The 7500-nt window shown below is 53.3% G+C and overlaps 18 non-coding genes across 18 annotated transcripts in view; 14 read left to right on the plus strand and 4 right to left on the minus strand.

The window, feature by feature from the left end:
* The window catches only part of trnas-aga (transfer RNA serine (anticodon AGA)), an 82-nt gene extending 55 nt beyond the window's left edge, over positions 1-27 (plus strand). The window contains exon 1 of the tRNA in view: positions 1-27. This exon is cut by the window's left edge and continues 55 nt beyond it. This is a non-coding gene — a tRNA (tRNA-Ser).
* A 155-nt stretch (positions 28-182) lies between these two features.
* On the plus strand, positions 183-254 carry trnah-gug (transfer RNA histidin (anticodon GUG)). The gene has a single exon. It is a non-coding gene; the product is annotated as a tRNA-His (tRNA).
* Positions 255-614: 360 nt separating this feature from the next.
* Positions 615-729, minus strand: LOC141316201 (U5 spliceosomal RNA). The gene has a single exon (XR_012351321.1). It is a non-coding gene; the product is annotated as a U5 spliceosomal RNA (small nuclear RNA).
* An 838-nt stretch (positions 730-1567) lies between these two features.
* Positions 1568-1649, plus strand: trnas-uga (transfer RNA serine (anticodon UGA)). The gene has a single exon. It is a non-coding gene; the product is annotated as a tRNA-Ser (tRNA).
* Positions 1650-1843: 194 nt separating this feature from the next.
* trnak-uuu (transfer RNA lysine (anticodon UUU)) lies at positions 1844-1916 on the plus strand. Its single transcript has one exon. It is a non-coding gene; the product is annotated as a tRNA-Lys (tRNA).
* Positions 1917-2174: 258 nt separating this feature from the next.
* On the plus strand, positions 2175-2256 carry trnas-aga (transfer RNA serine (anticodon AGA)). The gene has a single exon. It is a non-coding gene; the product is annotated as a tRNA-Ser (tRNA).
* A 155-nt stretch (positions 2257-2411) lies between these two features.
* trnah-gug (transfer RNA histidin (anticodon GUG)) lies at positions 2412-2483 on the plus strand. Its single transcript has one exon. It is a non-coding gene; the product is annotated as a tRNA-His (tRNA).
* A 360-nt stretch (positions 2484-2843) lies between these two features.
* Positions 2844-2958, minus strand: LOC141316202 (U5 spliceosomal RNA). The gene has a single exon (XR_012351322.1). It is a non-coding gene; the product is annotated as a U5 spliceosomal RNA (small nuclear RNA).
* Positions 2959-3796: 838 nt separating this feature from the next.
* trnas-uga (transfer RNA serine (anticodon UGA)) lies at positions 3797-3878 on the plus strand. Its single transcript has one exon. It is a non-coding gene; the product is annotated as a tRNA-Ser (tRNA).
* A 194-nt stretch (positions 3879-4072) lies between these two features.
* trnak-uuu (transfer RNA lysine (anticodon UUU)) lies at positions 4073-4145 on the plus strand. The gene has a single exon. It is a non-coding gene; the product is annotated as a tRNA-Lys (tRNA).
* Positions 4146-4407: 262 nt separating this feature from the next.
* On the plus strand, positions 4408-4489 carry trnas-aga (transfer RNA serine (anticodon AGA)). Its single transcript has one exon. It is a non-coding gene; the product is annotated as a tRNA-Ser (tRNA).
* A 154-nt stretch (positions 4490-4643) lies between these two features.
* On the plus strand, positions 4644-4715 carry trnah-gug (transfer RNA histidin (anticodon GUG)). Its single transcript has one exon. It is a non-coding gene; the product is annotated as a tRNA-His (tRNA).
* A 360-nt stretch (positions 4716-5075) lies between these two features.
* LOC141316212 (U5 spliceosomal RNA) lies at positions 5076-5190 on the minus strand. Its single transcript, XR_012351332.1, has one exon. It is a non-coding gene; the product is annotated as a U5 spliceosomal RNA (small nuclear RNA).
* Positions 5191-6028: 838 nt separating this feature from the next.
* trnas-uga (transfer RNA serine (anticodon UGA)) lies at positions 6029-6110 on the plus strand. Its single transcript has one exon. It is a non-coding gene; the product is annotated as a tRNA-Ser (tRNA).
* Positions 6111-6304: 194 nt separating this feature from the next.
* On the plus strand, positions 6305-6377 carry trnak-uuu (transfer RNA lysine (anticodon UUU)). The gene has a single exon. It is a non-coding gene; the product is annotated as a tRNA-Lys (tRNA).
* A 258-nt stretch (positions 6378-6635) lies between these two features.
* On the plus strand, positions 6636-6717 carry trnas-aga (transfer RNA serine (anticodon AGA)). The gene has a single exon. It is a non-coding gene; the product is annotated as a tRNA-Ser (tRNA).
* Positions 6718-6872: 155 nt separating this feature from the next.
* On the plus strand, positions 6873-6944 carry trnah-gug (transfer RNA histidin (anticodon GUG)). The gene has a single exon. It is a non-coding gene; the product is annotated as a tRNA-His (tRNA).
* A 360-nt stretch (positions 6945-7304) lies between these two features.
* On the minus strand, positions 7305-7419 carry LOC141316204 (U5 spliceosomal RNA). The gene has a single exon (XR_012351323.1). It is a non-coding gene; the product is annotated as a U5 spliceosomal RNA (small nuclear RNA).
* Between the last annotated feature and the right edge of the window lie 81 nt (positions 7420-7500).

Below are 7500 nucleotides of genomic sequence, written 5' to 3' on the forward strand. Positions count from 1 at the left end.
GCGCAGGTTCGAATCCTGCCGACTACGCTCTTCGCCGGTGCTGAGGAGAAGTGGCCGGGCCCTTTTCTTCCGTGTCCCTAGCACGGATTTGTGTGCCCTCTCTCCACAGTAATAAAAAGCGCCGCTAGTCCTTTTTTTTTCAATTCGGACGGCCGGCACCACCAGATGTGAGCCAGTGGGGCGCCGTGATCGTATAGTGGAGAGTACTCTGCGTTGTGGCCGCAGCATCCCCGGTTCGAATCCGGGTCACGGCAGGCTTTTTGTTCACTGAGCTCCTTTCTGCCACCTCCATTTTTCGTACGGGTGCGGTGCCAGTTAAACTATACCAACAACGCAGGCAGCAGAGGCTGGCTTTCGGGGTCAACAAAGAAGGCTCGAAGCGCACGAGTCACTGATAGGGCCAAAAGAGCTAAAGGCCATCTTTGTTTGAGCCCGTCCAGGGTTTTTCTCCCGTCATGGACGAGAGTGCGCTGTCTTTCCATGCTGGCTAAAGAAATTTGTAGCTGCGAAGCTGGAAGCGCAAAGGCTGCAAACACAGACCACGACGAGGCGTGCTTCGTTCCACTGCACGCTGGCGGGTGGCCAGATTGACTCTGCTCTTGACACTCTAGTGTAGCTCTGCTGTGAGCAGAGCCCCCAAAAATACAGGTCACTCGCAAAGGTTCCCCTCCATGGAAATCTTTAGTAAAAGGCGAAAGATTTACGCGCTGATGACGAGAAACTCGAGATGTGTCTCTATGCCCTTGGACCTGTGCGCTCACTGTGGTAAACCACTACGCTCACCAAGGGTAATCTAGGGTGCCGACACCTGCCAACATGATTTTCGTCACCCCCCTCACTCCAAATGGGAGAAGTAAAAGTTACGAAAGTCCCTTCCCTCACCCAGTATTCACAAACCCGATCAAGGTAATGTCATCTCTTTTTTCATGCCCCCGTATTAGAGGCCAAAAAAAATATTAAATGAAATAAAGCGGTCCAAATAATGACCCACTGTAATGTGTAGCATTCAAGATATTGAGAGACTTTAGCTCGTGGCGGGTCAATCTGGTATTTCATGGAGTAGGGGCTCGTTTTGGCAAGTTGGGTGCAGTCGCGTGTGCTGGGAGCGAAGAACAGCAAGCGCAACTCTTCGTTAGTATGGTGGACAGTATCTCCCCCTGTCACGTGGAAGACCGGGGTTAGATTCCCCAACGAGGAGACCTAGTTCTTTGCTGCTGTTGAACGACTCATCCAAAAGCTTTTGGTGCAGACAGAGGTCACAGAAGGAGTTCTGCTTCGAGGTCAACCGCAGCCAAAAACTGTGCGTTGGCCGGGAATCGAACCCGGGTCAACTTCTTGGAAGGCAGCTATGCTCACCACAATACCACCAACGCAGGCGCTTGGTGCCAGATTTAAGCGGTCAGATAAGAATGCTCGAATCCGGGTCATGGCAGCCCTTTGTCGTTGAGCGACGGGGACGTCCAGCTTCTTTTTGCCAACTCACCCTTCAGTTGGATTTTGCGCCTGAAGCTCGGCGGCATCCTGTGCTGCCCGCCTCGAGACGAGAGCAGGCGGTCCACATGCAGGCGTAGTCGTGGCCGAGAGGTTAAGGCGATGGACTTGAAATCCATTGGGGTCTCCCCGCGCAGGTTCGAACCCTGCCGACTACGGTCGGGCATTCCCCCTTTTGCCTTTAGCTTTTAGCGACGGCGGGTGGGCCTTCCAAGGCCTTTGGCCTTCGCTCTCTCTGACGTAATTGCGTGCGGCCTTTGTCCCGTAGCTCCTGTGGCAAGTGAGCTTCTGCTGGGCGGCTTGTGGAGAAAGTGTTCTTATATAAAAAGTAAGAGGCGCACAAAACACAAGAGCCTGGATAGCTCAGTCGGTAGAGCATCAGACTTTTAATCTGAGGGTCCAGGGTTCAAGTCCCTGTTCGGGCGAAGGGCCATCTTCTTGTTGTCGCCCTCAGCTTGCAGTCGTGCCGGTCCAGCTCTGCCGTGGCGTACGCTTAAAGATGTGATAGAGTTCACATAGAGTGTTTGCTATGCTGCCCCTTCATGAATGTTTCGTTGCTTGTGGTGGGCTGTTTTCCCCTTTAGGAGTTTTATGCTAGGCGATTTCAGTAAAGCGGTAGCCAGTTCATTGTTTTTTCAGCCAACTTTGAGGTTGACAACGGGACAGAGGACGTCAGGGCCGCCGTAGTCGTGGCCGAGTGGTTAAGGCGATGGACTAGAAATCCATTGGGGTCTCCCCGCGCAGGTTCGAATCCTGCCGACTACGCTCTTCGCCGGTGCTGAGGAGAAGTGGCCGGGCCCTTTTCTTCCGTGTCCCTAGCACGGATTTGTGTGCCCTCTCTCCACAGTAATAAAAAGCGCCGCTAGTCCTTTTTTTTTCAATTCGGACGGCCGGCACCACCAGATGTGAGCCAGTGGGGCGCCGTGATCGTATAGTGGAGAGTACTCTGCGTTGTGGCCGCAGCATCCCCGGTTCGAATCCGGGTCACGGCAGGCTTTTTGTTCACTGAGCTCCTTTCTGCCACCTCCATTTTTCGTACGGGTGCGGTGCCAGTTAAACTATACCAACAACGCAGGCAGCAGAGGCTGGCTTTCGGGGTCAACAAAGAAGGCTCGAAGCGCACGAGTCACTGATAGGGCCAAAAGAGCTAAAGGCCATCTTTGTTTGAGCCCGTCCAGGGTTTTTCTCCCGTCATGGACGAGAGTGCGCTGTCTTTCCATGCTGGCTAAAGAAATTTGTAGCTGCGAAGCTGGAAGCGCAAAGGCTGCAAACACAGACCACGACGAGGCGTGCTTCGTTCCACTGCACGCTGGCGGGTGGCCAGATTGACTCTGCTCTTGACACTCTAGTGTAGCTCTGCTGTGAGCAGAGCCCCCAAAAATACAGGTCACTCGCAAAGGTTCCCCTCCATGGAAATCTTTAGTAAAAGGCGAAAGATTTACGCGCTGATGACGAGAAACTCGAGATGTGTCTCTATGCCCTTGGACCTGTGCGCTCACTGTGGTAAACCACTACGCTCACCAAGGGTAATCTAGGGTGCCGACACCTGCCAACATGATTTTCGTCACCCCCCTCACTCCAAATGGGAGAAGTAAAAGTTACGAAAGTCCCTTCCCTCACCCAGTATTCACAAACCCGATCAAGGTAATGTCATCTCTTTTTTCATGCCCCCGTATTAGAGGCCAAAAAAAATATTAAATGAAATAAAGCGGTCCAAATAATGACCCACTGTAATGTGTAGCATTCAAGATATTGAGAGACTTTAGCTCGTGGCGGGTCAATCTGGTATTTCATGGAGTAGGGGCTCGTTTTGGCAAGTTGGGTGCAGTCGCGTGTGCTGGGAGCGAAGAACAGCAAGCGCAACTCTTCGTTAGTATGGTGGACAGTATCTCCCCCTGTCACGTGGAAGACCGGGGTTAGATTCCCCAACGAGGAGACCTAGTTCTTTGCTGCTGTTGAACGACTCATCCAAAAGCTTTTGGTGCAGACAGAGGTCACAGAAGGAGTTCTGCTTCGAGGTCAACCGCAGCCAAAAACTGTGCGTTGGCCGGGAATCGAACCCGGGTCAACTTCTTGGAAGGCAGCTATGCTCACCACAATACCACCAACGCAGGCGCTTGGTGCCAGATTTAAGCGGTCAGATAAGAATGCTCGAATCCGGGTCATGGCAGCCCTTTGTCGTTGAGCGACGGGGACGTCCAGCTTCTTTTTGCCAACTCACCCTTCAGTTGGATTTTGCGCCTGAAGCTCGGCGGCATCCTGTGCTGCCCGCCTCGAGACGAGAGCAGGCGGTCCACATGCAGGCGTAGTCGTGGCCGAGAGGTTAAGGCGATGGACTTGAAATCCATTGGGGTCTCCCCGCGCAGGTTCGAACCCTGCCGACTACGGTCGGGCATTCCCCCTTTTGCCTTTAGCTTTTTGCGACGGCGGGTGGGCCTTCCAAGGCCTTTGGCCTTCGCTCTCTCTGACGTAATTGCGTGCGGCCTTTGTCCCGTAGCTCCTGTGGCAAGTGAGCTTCTGCTGGGCGGCTTGTGGAGAAAGTGTTCTTATATAAAAAGTAAGAGGCGCACAAAACACAAGAGCCTGGATAGCTCAGTCGGTAGAGCATCAGACTTTTAATCTGAGGGTCCAGGGTTCAAGTCCCTGTTCGGGCGAAGGGCCATCTTCTTGTTGTCGCCCTCAGCTTGCAGTTGTGCCGGTCCAGCTCTGCCGTGTGGCGGCGTACGCTTAAAGATGTGATAGAGTTCACATAGAGTGTTTGCTATGCTGCCCCTTCATGAATGTTTCGTTGCTTGTGGTGGGCTGTTTTCCCCTTTAGGAGTTTTATGCTGGGCGATTTCAGTAAAGCGGTAGCCAGTTCATTGTTTTTCAGCCAACTTTGAGGTTGACAACGGGACAGAGGACATCTGGGCCGCCGTAGTCGTGGCCGAGTGGTTAAGGCGATGGACTAGAAATCCATTGGGGTCTCCCCGCGCAGGTTCGAATCCTGCCGACTACGCTCTTCGCCGGTGCTGAGGAGAAGTGGCCGGGCCCTTTTCTTCCGTGTCCCTAGCACGGATTTGTGTGCCCTCTCTCCACAGTAATAAAAAGCGCCGCTAGTCCTTTTTTTTCAATTCGGACGGCCAGCATCACCAGATGTGAGCCAGTGGGGCGCCGTGATCGTATAGTGGAGAGTACTCTGCGTTGTGGCCGCAGCATCCCCGGTTCGAATCCGGGTCACGGCAGGCTTTTTGTTCACTGAGCTCCTTTCTGCCACCTCCATTTTTCGTACGGGTGCGGTGCCAGTTAAACTATACCAACAACGCAGGCAGCAGAGGCTGGCTTTCGGGGTCAACAAAGAAGGCTCGAAGCGCACGAGTCACTGATAGGGCCAAAAGAGCTAAAGGCCATCTTTGTTTGAGCCCGTCCAGGGTTTTTCTCCCGTCATGGACGAGAGAGCGCTGTCTTTCCATGCTGGCTAAAGAAATTTGTAGCTGCGAAGCTGGAAGCGCAAAGGCTGCAAACACAGACCACGACGAGGCGTGCTTCGTTCCACTGCACGCTGGCGGGTGGCCAGATTGACTCTGCTCTTGACACTCTAGTGTAGCTCTGCTGTGAGCAGAGCCCCCAAAAATACAGGTCACTCGCAAAGGTTCCCCTCCATGGAAATCTTTAGTAAAAGGCAAAAGATTTACGCGCTGATGACGAGAAACTCGAGATGTGTCTCTATGCCCTTGGACCTGTGCGCTCACTGTGGTAAACCACTACGCTCACCAAGGGTAATCTAGGGTGCCGACACCTGCCAACATGATTTTCGTCACCCCCCTCACTCCAAATGGGAGAAGTAAAAGTTACGAAAGTCCCTTCCCTCACCCAGTATTCACAAACCCGATCAAGGTAATGTCATCTCTTTTTTCATGCCCCCGTATTAGAGGCCAAAAAAAATATTAAATGAAATAAAGCGGTCCAAATAATGACCCACTGTAATGTGTAGCATTCAAGATATTGAGAGACTTTAGCTCGTGGCGGGTCAATCTGGTATTTCATGGAGTAGGGGCTCGTTTTGGCAAGTTGGGTGCAGTCGCGTGTGCTGGGAGCGAAGAACAGCAAGCGCAACTCTTCGTTAGTATGGTGGACAGTATCTCCCCCTGTCACGTGGAAGACCGGGGTTAGATTCCCCAACGAGGAGACCTAGTTCTTTGCTGCTGTTGAACGACTCATCCAAAAGCTTTTGGTGCAGACAGAGGTCACAGAAGGAGTTCTGCTTCGAGGTCAACCGCAGCCAAAAACTGTGCGTTGGCCGGGAATCGAACCCGGGTCAACTTCTTGGAAGGCAGCTATGCTCACCACAATACCACCAACGCAGGCGCTTGGTGCCAGATTTAAGCGGTCAGATAAGAATGCTCGAATCCGGGTCATGGCAGCCCTTTGTCGTTGAGCGACGGGGACGTCCAGCTTCTTTTTGCCAACTCACCCTTCAGTTGGATTTTGCGCCTGAAGCTCGGCGGCATCCTGTGCTGCCCGCCTCGAGACGAGAGCAGGCGGTCCACATGCAGGCGTAGTCGTGGCCGAGAGGTTAAGGCGATGGACTTGAAATCCATTGGGGTCTCCCCGCGCAGGTTCGAACCCTGCCGACTACGGTCGGGCATTCCCCCTTTTGCCTTTAGCTTTTAGCGACGGCGGGTGGGCCTTCCAAGGCCTTTGGCCTTCGCTCTCTCTGACGTAATTGCGTGCGGCCTTTGTCCCGTAGCTCCTGTGGCAAGTGAGCTTCTGCTGGGCGGCTTGTGGAGAAAGTGTTCTTATATAAAAAGTAAGAGGCGCACAAAACACAAGAGCCTGGATAGCTCAGTCGGTAGAGCATCAGACTTTTAATCTGAGGGTCCAGGGTTCAAGTCCCTGTTCGGGCGAAGGGCCATCTTCTTGTTGTCGCCCTCAGCTTGCAGTCGTGCCGGTCCAGCTCTGCCGTGGCGTACGCTTAAAGATGTGATAGAGTTCACATAGAGTGTTTGCTATGCTGCCCCTTCATGAATGTTTCGTTGCTTGTGGTGGGCTGTTTTCCCCTTTAGGAGTTTTATGCTAGGCGATTTCAGTAAAGCGGTAGCCAGTTCATTGTTTTTTCAGCCAACTTTGAGGTTGACAACGGGACAGAGGACGTCAGGGCCGCCGTAGTCGTGGCCGAGTGGTTAAGGCGATGGACTAGAAATCCATTGGGGTCTCCCCGCGCAGGTTCGAATCCTGCCGACTACGCTCTTCGCCGGTGCTGAGGAGAAGTGGCCGGGCCCTTTTCTTCCGTGTCCCTAGCACGGATTTGTGTGCCCTCTCTCCACAGTAATAAAAAGCGCCGCTAGTCCTTTTTTTTTCAATTCGGACGGCCGGCACCACCAGATGTGAGCCAGTGGGGCGCCGTGATCGTATAGTGGAGAGTACTCTGCGTTGTGGCCGCAGCATCCCCGGTTCGAATCCGGGTCACGGCAGGCTTTTTGTTCACTGAGCTCCTTTCTGCCACCTCCATTTTTCGTACGGGTGCGGTGCCAGTTAAACTATACCAACAACGCAGGCAGCAGAGGCTGGCTTTCGGGGTCAACAAAGAAGGCTCGAAGCGCACGAGTCACTGATAGGGCCAAAAGAGTTAAAGGCCATCTTTGTTTGAGCCCGTCCAGGGTTTTTCTCCCGTCATGGACGAGAGTGCGCTGTCTTTCCATGCTGGCTAAAGAAATTTGTAGCTGCGAAGCTGGAAGCGCAAAGGCTGCAAACACAGACCACGACGAGGCGTGCTTCGTTCCACTGCACGCTGGCGGGTGGCCAGATTGACTCTGCTCTTGACACTCTAGTGTAGCTCTGCTGTGAGCAGAGCCCCCAAAAATACAGGTCACTCGCAAAGGTTCCCCTCCATGGAAATCTTTAGTAAAAGGCGAAAGATTTACGCGCTGATGACGAGAAACTCGAGATGTGTCTCTATGCCCTTGGACCTGTGCGCTCACTGTGGTAAACCACTACGCTCACCAAGGGTAATCTAGGGTGCCGACACCT

The sequence above is a fragment of the Garra rufa genome, unplaced genomic scaffold, assembly GCF_049309525.1.
Source record: "Garra rufa unplaced genomic scaffold, GarRuf1.0 hap1_unplaced_085, whole genome shotgun sequence".
In the NCBI taxonomy this organism is placed as follows: domain Eukaryota; kingdom Metazoa; phylum Chordata; class Actinopteri; order Cypriniformes; family Cyprinidae; genus Garra; species Garra rufa.